At 43.1% G+C, this 10,956-nt stretch overlaps 1 protein-coding gene across 1 annotated transcript in view; it reads left to right on the forward strand.

Moving 5' to 3' along the window:
* Window positions 1-10,956, forward strand: part of Kcnk13 (potassium channel, two pore domain subfamily K, member 13) — a 138,016-nt gene that overhangs the window by 79,470 nt on the left and 47,590 nt on the right. The gene's annotated exons all lie outside the window — the stretch shown is intronic.

Below are 10,956 nucleotides of genomic sequence, written 5' to 3' on the forward strand. Positions count from 1 at the left end.
GCAACAGTTCATGGTGGTGGAAGACAGCAAAAGCAACAAGAGCACAAGGGGAGGAGTGACAGTGGCAAGCAGCCTCTTTTCCTCCCTTACACTGTATCCAAACTACCCACCCCAGGGCGGGTGTAGCACTCACATCCATAATTCCAACATTGGACCACGAATCAATCATAAACTCTAAAAGCCCACCCCATGACTGCATGTGTCTTTGGGGGGACAAACAGACACAAACCATAACACATGGTATTTGCATTGGCTCAGGTATTATCAGGAATCTAGACATGACTTAAGAATGTAGGAGGGAAGATATGCCTAGGTCACATGAAAATACTGCACCATTTATGCAAGATACTTAAGATCCTTGAAATGTGATATCTGCAGGAGGTCCTAGGACCAATCCCATGGATACCTAGGAATAATGTAACAATTACATCCATCTTGGGGAATTGGTACATATACATATCACAACTGGATCATTTTTATTCCCCCCCTCTCCCCTCCCCTCCTTTCTCTCCCCTTCCCCTGATCCTTTTCTCATCTCCATGGTATCCTCATCCACCTTATTCACTGGATCTGGCACTGTGCAACTTCTGACCTTTACCCAAAGTGAAAATGACCGTGAAAGCTAAATGTTTTGAATTGCTTCTGTCTCTCTGAAGAACCTGCAATAGAGGGTCTGAAACAAGGAGAGGAGTGGCTGCATTGCGTGCTTTATTTCATTTAATCTGAACAACAGTCCTATGGGGTATATATTATTGGCATCCCATTTTGCAGGTGAAGAAACTGAGTCACAGAGTAGGTCAAGTGCCATGTCCAAGGTCAAGATATGCTGCATGGTAGTAGAGGTGGGGTGTAAATCCATGTTCTTCACCATGGCTGTCTGCTGCCTCATGGATGGGATGCTACCACTTCTTACTTTTTGCCAAGTTGGATCCTTCCAGCTCTGACCATGGTTCCTCAAGAGCATCTTTCCAATTGGATGTATTTGGCTGCAAGCACTGGTTGTACTTTTCCATATTGCATAAATGTATATGTTTGGATTCTGAATAAGCCAGCAGTTATGCTATGTACCAATAAATGTAAAAATGCATTTACTAGAATTGAAGCAGCGAGAAATCTGACATAATTGGACACTCCCATCAGGACTATTTCAAAATAATTTGTGTTCATTTTGATGATTCCAATGTACTGCAGGAATCTGAAATGCCATCTGGATGATCAGAGATAGTTTAAATATAATCTAGCAGCATTTGTGTGACAAGCACATTTTTATGTACTTTGATAATTGCACTTTGTGTCTATTATCCATTGTCACCCTCAGTTAACCAGAATGTTAACTGAACCAAAACTCATCCAGATCAGCAGCCTGTTATACTCGTGCTGGACCTTTGTAGCCTGTTAGAGTTGTCCTGTCTTACCAGTGAGGCACATGGTATCCAAGAAAACAAGTTGGCACTTATACAAAGATGAGAATGGTCATGCCCGCTAGCCTGGGGAACCTTGAAATCCAAGGTTTGGGTCCATGCCCAGGAATGAGCTGAAATGAGATCAGAAGGGAGGTGACCACTGCCAGGGCAGATCTGTCAGTGACTCAGAGCAGTGGTAACCTCAAGCACCAAGACTGGGCTGAAAGGGCACCTTCTGTACTGACAGGACATGGCCCTAGGAATCACAGGGAGACTGTGGGAACCGCCCCCACCAACATGCTTTCCCAGTCAGAGTCTCAGGAAAGAGGTGGGAAAATAGAGATTTTTTTTGTTGTTATCTGACCTTGGTAGACTGGGCCAAGTCAAAGTTCCTTTAAAAAACATTCATGATGTGACCCAGGCCTTGACCTGTAAGAGTGGCCAGTGGTAGGCTGAACATAAGGAGGAGCAGGGGTGTGGCACAAGGATCAGCCATATCCACTCTTGAATAGTTCGTTGTCTTGTTTTCATGTTGTTTGTGTTGTTCTTGGCTCCCAATAACTAAAGAGATATAGACCATGGGGAGGGCAAGGCATAATCCCTGGACCTTCAGCCAGCCAGGAACACTGTGAGGTGGGACTGCCTCTCCGGGTATTAGAGAACCAGTATCTGAGGCAGGAGTGGGTATGCGGGTAGAGTGGAGGAGGGAGAGGGTGATTTTACTTCCTGCCTACCTGTCTCCTTCCTTTCTCAATAGCCAACAAGTACCAACATTGTAGGTGCCAAGAGTAGGGCAGGATCCCAGGCCAGGGCCCTGTTCACATGAAGTGTCTGTTCTGTTAGGGACATGGGCAGACCAGGACGGGTCCCCAAAGTAAGGCCTCCTGAATGCCAACCACAAGAGCCATTCCAGCTGGGCTGTGAGAGTCTCTAGTCACCCAGTACCACCATGGCCTTTCTACTCCCATTAGAAATCAGAAGTGGAGTTTAGAACTCAATGCCCAGTCTATTGGGCAGTCTATTGAGAGTCTCCTCTCTCTCCAGGCACCTGCTGTTCTCAGGGCCATGACCACAGCCAGTTGGGTTGGGGGCATTTTGATGACTGCAGTGTTCTCTGTACTACTGAGAACTGCCTCCTCCTGCCAAACACCCATGGAAACACATGTGAGGAAGGGCAGTGGTATGATAATAAAGCTTCCCAAGGTCACAATGGCAGATCCCATTCACGGAAAGGGAATGAGCACTGTGTTTGGCAGCCCTGCCTACCATAGCAGCTACCCATAGCAGAGCTAATCCCTGGACCGGGTGTAGCTCAGTAGTAGAGCATTTTCCTGGCACCTGTGAGGCCCTGGGTTCCATCTCCAGCACTGCACAAACAAAGCAAAACAAAAACAGGGCTAACTGTTAGAACTACAGGGTATCCCCTAGCATTTCACCTATGCTAGCTCATTTAATCTTCAAAAAAAGTCCTACAAAGATGGTACTGTTATTATTTTGTAGATGGAGAAAGTGAGACATACAAGGGACTAAATAATTTTCTTAAGGTTAGAATTATAATTGAAAACAGCTTGTATTCAAATCCCCCATATGCCTTGTGTTTCCTGGATGTCCTTAGGTAAGTGACAGGTCTGAAGTAAAAATGCACATTGTCTGACTCAAGACTAAGTGCTTTTGTTTTTTTGTTTCTTTGTTTCTTTGTTTGTTTTTGGTACTGGGAATCAAACTCATGACCTCACACTTGCCAGGCAGGTGCTTGTGCCATTGAGCTATATCCCCGGCCCAAGACTAAGTGCTGTGTTATTTTCTTGTTGTGTTGTTCTGTTTTGTTTTTTGAGACAAGAGCTTGATAAATAGCTCAGGTTAGCCTTGAGCTCCCTGTCTAGCCCAGGATGGCCTCAGATTCGTGGTAATCCTCTTGCCTGAGCCTCCCAAGTGCTGGGATTGCAACAGACTCAGTACTTAGAGTACTTACAGTGCGTGAATGTACATGTGCACACATGTGTATGTATGTGTGTGAGGGATTGCAGGACACGCTTTTGCTTTTAAGGAGCTGAAAATCTAACAGAAAATACAAAAATGCACTGATTAGGATCCTACCTTGGCCTTCAGGCTGCAGCAAAATAAAAACACCTAATTTACAAAGAGAAGTGACTTATCTTGCAGGAAAAGCAGAAAAGAAACATTCTAAACGTGTTACCAGGCCTGCAGTAAATACCTAGACACTGATGGGCCCCCTGGTGCATCGAATAAACCCACCTGCTTTTGTGATCTGAAATCCACTTCCTCAAGCTTGAAAGCCTCTTTCCATTGTGCTTGTCTCCCTTCTTTGCAAAGAAAGTCACCAGAAAACTCAAGCATAAAGAGAGAACTAACTTTTCATGAGACATTTTAGACATCTACTGTGTGCTGACTGCACCATCTCAGCAGGAGCAAGAACATGAGCAGAGCTCTCACAGTACAGCAGGGCCTGGAGGAGACTGGAAAGCCCTTCAGCCAGGGCCTGAAAGGATTTGTTCACGTTTTGCTTTGGTTTTATTTGTGGAGGAGGCAGATACTGATACTGATTTCTTTCTAATTAGAAATTAACACTGTCCTCTTGCTAATGCCACCATAATCAGCTGTAAAAATGTGCAAACTATTCTTTGTAAGCATATTCCCAAAAGGATGGAAAGAAGAACCTCAGATATTTATACAGCTATGTCCATAGGAGCAATATTCACAACCACCAAAAGGACGAAAGCCAAATGTCCACTAATGGGTGAACGGACAAATGAAATGTGGCATAGACTTGCAGGAGAATGTTGTCCAGCCAGACAGAGGGATAAAATTGTGGTACATCCTGCAACAAGGGCGGACAATGAAAACATCATGCAAAGTGAGAGCGGCTAAACACAAAAGCACAAATATTTTATGATTCTATTTATATGGACTCACTTAGAATAGGCAAATGCATGGGAACTTCTGGTAGACTAGCGGTTCTGGAGGTCAGGTAATTATTGTTTGCTGGGTACAGAGGCTCTGCTTGGACTGATGAAAAAGTTCTGGAAATGGATGGTGGTGGATGCAAAACATTGTGAACGTTGTGTTATAAACTTCAAAATGGTTAAGATGCTAACTTCTGTGTTATATATACTGTACCACAATTTAAAAGTCAATAATAAGGAAACAAACAACAAAAAAATGATCTGGTGGAGGGACGGATTCCATCCACCTCATCTGCAAAAGCTGTGAAACAGGCATCAGTATGAAGATTTGTGCAGAATTCATACGAAGAAAGTACTGAATCCTACTAAGGCTCATTTTTTAAAGATTTCTATAAATGGAGAGAGAAACACTGTGTTCCTGGTGGAAAAACTCAATTTGGTAAGGATGTCATTTCTCCACAAATGAGTCTCTAAATATAAGGCAACCCCAATGAAAATCCAAATATCTTTTCTGGAACTTAAACAAATGACTCTAAAGCTCATCAGAAAAAATGAACACAAAATAAGCAAGGACAGTTCTGAAAAGAAAATGGGAAAAGGAGGAGGAAGAGTCTTTGCAGACATAAAAGGTGAACTGTTTATGTTTTGGTGCCAGTCCCAGCACTGACAACAGTCAATGGGCCAGTAGAGCAAAACATAAAATCCCAAAACAAATTAATGTAAGATCTTTCCCTTTGATAAAAGTGATATTCCAAGAGAATGGAGAAAGAATGGCTGAGGAGCCTATCCATCTGACAAAATTGTACAGAACTAAAACAGACACGTGTACAAGTCAATCCAGGAAAATTATGAATGACACCAGCGGATTGTATCAATGTCGATATCCTGATTGATATAACACAGTGGTTTTGCAAAATGTTTTTATTGGGGAAAACTGAGTAAAGTATAAACAGAATCTCTGTATTACCTCTTATAACTGCATGTCAGTCTGCAGTTATCTCAATAAAATTTCAATTAAAAATGGTGCTGAGGCTGGGCGTGGTGGTGCACGCCTGTAATCCCTGCACTCATGAGGCTGAGGCAGGAAGATTGTTGCAAGTTCAAGACCAGCCTAGGCTACAAAGTGAGCTCAAGGCCAGCCTGAGCTGCATAGGGAGACCCTGTCTCAAAAAGACAAAAATTGTGCTGAAAAAAACAAACTGTTTTTTAAATGTTAGATTTCTGCAGTTTAAGAGACATTAAATATTACATGGTTTTTAAATATTATAGACATACATTCTCAGGATAAGGAAGGACTTTCTCTCCATGATCCACCAAAACCAATGAATAAAGGGGTTAGTGTATCTACCTGAACAATAAACTTCTGCATAGTGACAAAACATTTATGTAAAAATAAAAGATGAACACATGTTGGGAAAAATATTTACAACATATATAAAAGAAAAAGAGTTAACTTCCTTAAGAATTTATGCAGAACTCTCACAAATCAATAAGAAAAATGATAAATTTCCTAAAAGGAAGATAGGCTACAGATATAAATAGGCCATTCACAAAGGAATACATTCAAAAGACCAATAGACAAGGGGAAAATGTACATAGTGAAACAAAAACTGGTAGAGAAAGGAAGTGCAAATCCTGGAAGGAGTATGGTTGAAGGACGCTGAGAGGTGAGCTCTTACTTGCTGACGGGTAACTCGGGTCTGGCCTGTCGTGGATGCTCCATAAATGTCCACAGGCTGACTGCATTTGTGGGCGTGAAGAACAGACAGGACTTGTCAAGGAGAAGGAACATTCCAGAAGCAGGTAGGAAAGAAAAGTGAGGCACAGAATAATTTTAAGGGGGAAAAAGTGCAACTTAGGTCAACTTTTCTTGTAGAGCCTATTTTGCTGGTAAAACTAGAAATGCACGTCATCGGACCTTCTCTGTGTCTCAGTTTCAGAAAGCCTCTGGTAGGACCCACTGGATGGACAGGGCTTTGTCTCCAGTGCCCTTTGTTTGTGTCCACAGCTGCTCCTTCGTCTTTCTGTTCATCGGTGGATAACAAGGACTTTGTTTTCTCTGCTCCCCAGAGGGTAACAATGACTGTGCTTTCCTAGCCATGCGTTGCGTCACCACCTCTGACCCCTCTGAGCAGCAGCACCTGTGTGACTGACAAGACACACATCGGACGGAGGATGAACCTGAGTTCTGCTTTGAACTGTGCGTGTTTTTCATGTTCTTCGAATCAGCAGTTGCTTCTGACTTCACATTTCTACTCTTTAGAGTACAGTAACTTACTAAAGACCCTGGCATTTGTGTTCCCAGCTTCAAGTTCACAGAAGTGTCTGAGATCATTGTTTGTTCCCTCGGAAGAAAAATAAATCCCAATGAGTCAGCCCTTTCTTTCCCTGTGACTGGCCAAAACACCACGCCATTACAGTATTTTCAAACACTCCTTCTGGCAGTTAAATTATTATACCAATCCCATTTGTGCCATAAATGTCACAATAATTTTTAAAATGGGTTCTCTACTGGCTTTGGGCAAAGGGAAGCTATGATTGCTTTCTGAAACTAATAATATCAAAATTAAATGTTCTTAAGAGAAAGCCCCAAAAGTATTCCTTCAAAGGATGGTTTATTACAGAGCAGTGATTCGTTTAGATACCAACCCAGAAGGTGGGTTGGTATCTAAGTGAATGAGATTTGAGTTGTGTATTGCTAGTGACTGTTCTAAAAATAGAATGGTAGAAGGCAAAGAGGGAGGAATAAAAGAAGAAAAAAGAAGGAAGAGGAGAAGAAGAGAAAGAAAGGGAAGAAAAAAAGGAAGATAAATGAAGGAAAGAAGGGAAAAAGGGAGAAGAAAAACATAAATTTCTTTGAAAAACTTTGGTTCCCTGGAGTTTCTTTCAAAGCAAATGTGAAAATATTTGCTGTATGTTTCTAGAACATTCTAGAAAATGTAGTGGACTTACTGCTACAATAGCAATATAGGAACCTTCAGGAGTTTATAGAGCGGAGGTGCAGACTGTGGAATAAAATAATGTGATGATTTTGTAAATATATGTATTTCAAGTTTTAATGATGCTATTATAACAAACGACATGAGTCAGAGACCACCCAACAGACTTCTTTCTGCGAAAGCAATGAGGGGCAATATTTCATATACCTGGGTGTAGGCAGACAGAGGGCAAAAAGACTGTCCAAGGGGAGACAAAGAAAATCAGGGCTTTTATAGAGCTTGGAAAAGGGGGATCAAGTGAGAAGATCAGGCAAGGCATCCTGTAAGCGGAGGGAGTCAAGCAAAGGACCTGGGGCAAGTATCAGTGGTCAGAGTTCTCAGAGCATGTGGTGTAAATGTATGGATGTTATCAGATGTCCTGGCACCAGGAAGATTCCATGCTCTGCCTTATCTCTTCTTTACAACACCTTATCCTGTATTTGCTGAAGGCAACACGTGTGCTGGGGCTGAGGTTTTTTTTTTTGTTTGTTGGTTTGTTTTCTCCGGTACCAGGAACCGAACTCACGACCTTGCGCTTGCCAGGCAGGCGCTTTTGCCGCTGAGCTAAATCCCCTGGGGCTGAGTTTTATTGAGAACAATGTGGCTGCTGAAACACAGGTTGGGTACTGGACAAGCCATGCCTGAGTCAAGCCGGACAGCTGTCATTTCATATCCCTGGGCCACATGTCATGGTTTTCTTTAAAAAGAATTAATACATGTTTGTGATACATGATGAATATATTCACTTGGGGTATTGAGATATATATACATATGGCATCTTGATCGTTTTTACTTCACCTCCTTCTGTCCTCCCTCCTGCCTCCCCCATCCTCAAACCCCTTCCACCACACTTCATGAGTGCTACAAAATCATGCGTGTAAGTCAAACCGTGAAAGGGGAGATAGTCACTAGTGTTCTAGAGGTCTTTGGCTTTCAAATTGAATTTCTGAAAGCACTAGGGCCCCACACGAAAGGACTTGAAGAGACAGCTGTGCGGAGAGGAATGGTGCTGTGCTGGGTGGGGAGAAGGAACCTCCAGGTCAAGCAGAGGATCTTGGCTTCATCTGTTCCGGACCCCGACCACCTTCCATAACTTGTCTCCTCCAGCAGGAAATTCAAAGAGTTACGAAGGCTTTCTCTAGAAGCTCAACAAAACAGAGATGTTCTCTTTCCTTATAATTCTTCAAAGTGTCTTGAAGCCAGAACTTCTCACTCTTGTTAAAGAAAAGGCAACTTTCCTCCGTCATGTGCCTTACATTATGGTAACATTCAACTTAATTGAACCATTTCTTCCTAGTCTGGGGGAAGACAATTTAGTTCAGGAGAGAACATAATTATATCTACCTGCTTTTAAGAAGTAGTTTCATGATTTAAAAGTTAAGAAGCAGTGTAATCGGGACAACTCCTTGAGATAAGTAATGGTGTGGATTTTCCTACCCTTTAAATGAAGGTAGAATCAGACATAATGACAGCATTTATTGCTTCTAGCACTAATTCCAGCCATCATACTACTAAGTATTCATGAGCAGGAAAAGAGCTTGAGAAAGCATATAACACAGAGCTAAATGTCTCTCTCAAGGAAATAAATTTTTAAAAATTCTCCTGTAGAAGCTGATGTGTCCTGGTTCCCGTGAGACCAATTTTTGTGAGTTCTTAGTACCAAAATGACTGAGATTTATGGTAATGCAAATGGTTTAAAGAATCTCTATTTGTCACATCCCTTTTGTCAGCTTTTATAGTTAGAATAGCAGTAATTTATTTTTTACTTGTAAACTACATCTCTCTGAAGAGTCTAGAAGCATCTCTTGGTTCAGAAGGGGAAAATAGTTTCATCTATTAAAAGACTTCATGAGCTTTTGTCAAAGATGCTTTACTGTTAATAAAATAAGAACCCCTAGTCTTAAGAATACCAGATTCCCAAAATATCTCTTAACTTGAGGAAGCACTGATAATGTCCTCATCCATGGCAGTAACTGCTACCAAACAAGATATTAAGTGTGCAGTGGAAATGCCATTTCCCTCGGGCATACATGAGGGAAATGAGGAAGCACTTTGACTTCACCTGTGACATTGGCTTTAGCTGAGAAGTGTGGCAGATGGACCTGTTCTTCAGGTAGACTGCAGATCTGCCTGCCCAGCCAGGGAAGAAGCACTTTGGGTGTCCAAGGCAGGGCCTCCCAGATCCTGGGGTGATCCAGGAAGCAGGATGAGCTCAGTGTCATGCCCAAGCCACACCCTTATTGACATTTGAAGGTCCTAAAAGCTCACTTAGGCCACCTTACCCTCATTTTACCAAAAGGACAACCAAAAGAAATTGTAGCTGTGGTACAGTTAGGTTTTTACTGGTCCAGACTAGAACCCAGGCCCCTGACTAGCTAGCTATGTGACACTGAGCAGGCTCTGTAACTGCATGCCAGATATCTCAAGTGTAAAAGGAGAACACACAGCTCCTACCTGACAGGGCTGGCGTGAGGATTGTGTACAACTCTCAGCACGTGGCTTGGACAAAGTGCCCTGTCCTTGTGGACTGCCATCAAAGCTGCCATCCTCTTGATGCTCTGCTGCTTTCCCCCATGAGCTGGGCTGAACAGTAAAAAAGCAGCCTTGTTCAGAGACCCAGGGAGGTGTGATCCTTGAACAGCACCCATGAACCAACAGGCCATAGGACAAAGGAGGCTGTTCCTGAAATAAACAATAAATAATATTGATTCTCTTATCACTAGAAATTATACAAGTAGAGTGCAATAATCAACTTTCTGAAAGCAGAATGGTTATTTAATTATTTAACTGCCAGTCCTGGGCTGGTTTTTTGTTAAATCCTGGAGCAATCCTACCTTGCATGGGAAATTCTACAACAGTGATTCTGTAGCCATACCGTAATCATCAATGCCCAGGAGTGGAACTAGGCTCAGCCCCAGAAGTAGGACCCTGAAGAGAAGCATCAAGAATCTGCATTGTTAAACAACCTCCTCAGGTGTTAGATGCCAGTGGTTCGGGTGGCACACTCAAAAATAATGGCTGAGAACACAAGGTCTGGACCATTTATTCACCGCAGTTGCGTATAGAGTGGGCACACACTCAGTATGTGCCCATCTGGAAGCCAGCTTAGACCCAGTGACAGCCTCAGTCCCTTGACCGCACTCTCCTATATCCCTCTTCTTTCTCCTTTTCCATTCCCCTCCACAATGACCCAAAACCTTGCTTTAGAAAAGTAAACTGCCCCTTCCTGGTTCCCGTTGAGGCACATGGGTTGGTTGGTACAGTGGTTTGGTTACTGTTGAGTGTACCCTTGAGAGTTCATGCATTGGAAGCTTGGTTTCCAGTGTGGCAATGTCCAAAGGTTCTGCAGAAGTTTTAAGAGGTGCGGCCCGATGGGAAGTGCTTAGATCCTTGGGGGTGCTGCCCTCGGAAAGGACTGACCTAGCTGTGGTACAGGGTAGGCATGAAGAGAGCAAGTCTGGTCACTGTCCTTGCTCCTCTGTCACCATGAGATCTCTCCTTCTCCTCCTTGCTCCATTATGATGCCACCTGCCATGATGTGCTACAGCCAGGGCACCCTCCCGGAGCTGGTGCCATGTGAGCTGGCTGGGTACGGTGATACATGCCTGTAATCCCAGTTGCTTGGGGGGCTAGGGCAGGAGGATCACAGGT

Source organism: Chinchilla lanigera, unplaced genomic scaffold, assembly GCF_000276665.1.
Source record: "Chinchilla lanigera isolate Chin_1 unplaced genomic scaffold, ChiLan1.0 scaffold00037, whole genome shotgun sequence".
In the NCBI taxonomy this organism is placed as follows: Eukaryota; Metazoa; Chordata; class Mammalia; order Rodentia; family Chinchillidae; genus Chinchilla; species Chinchilla lanigera.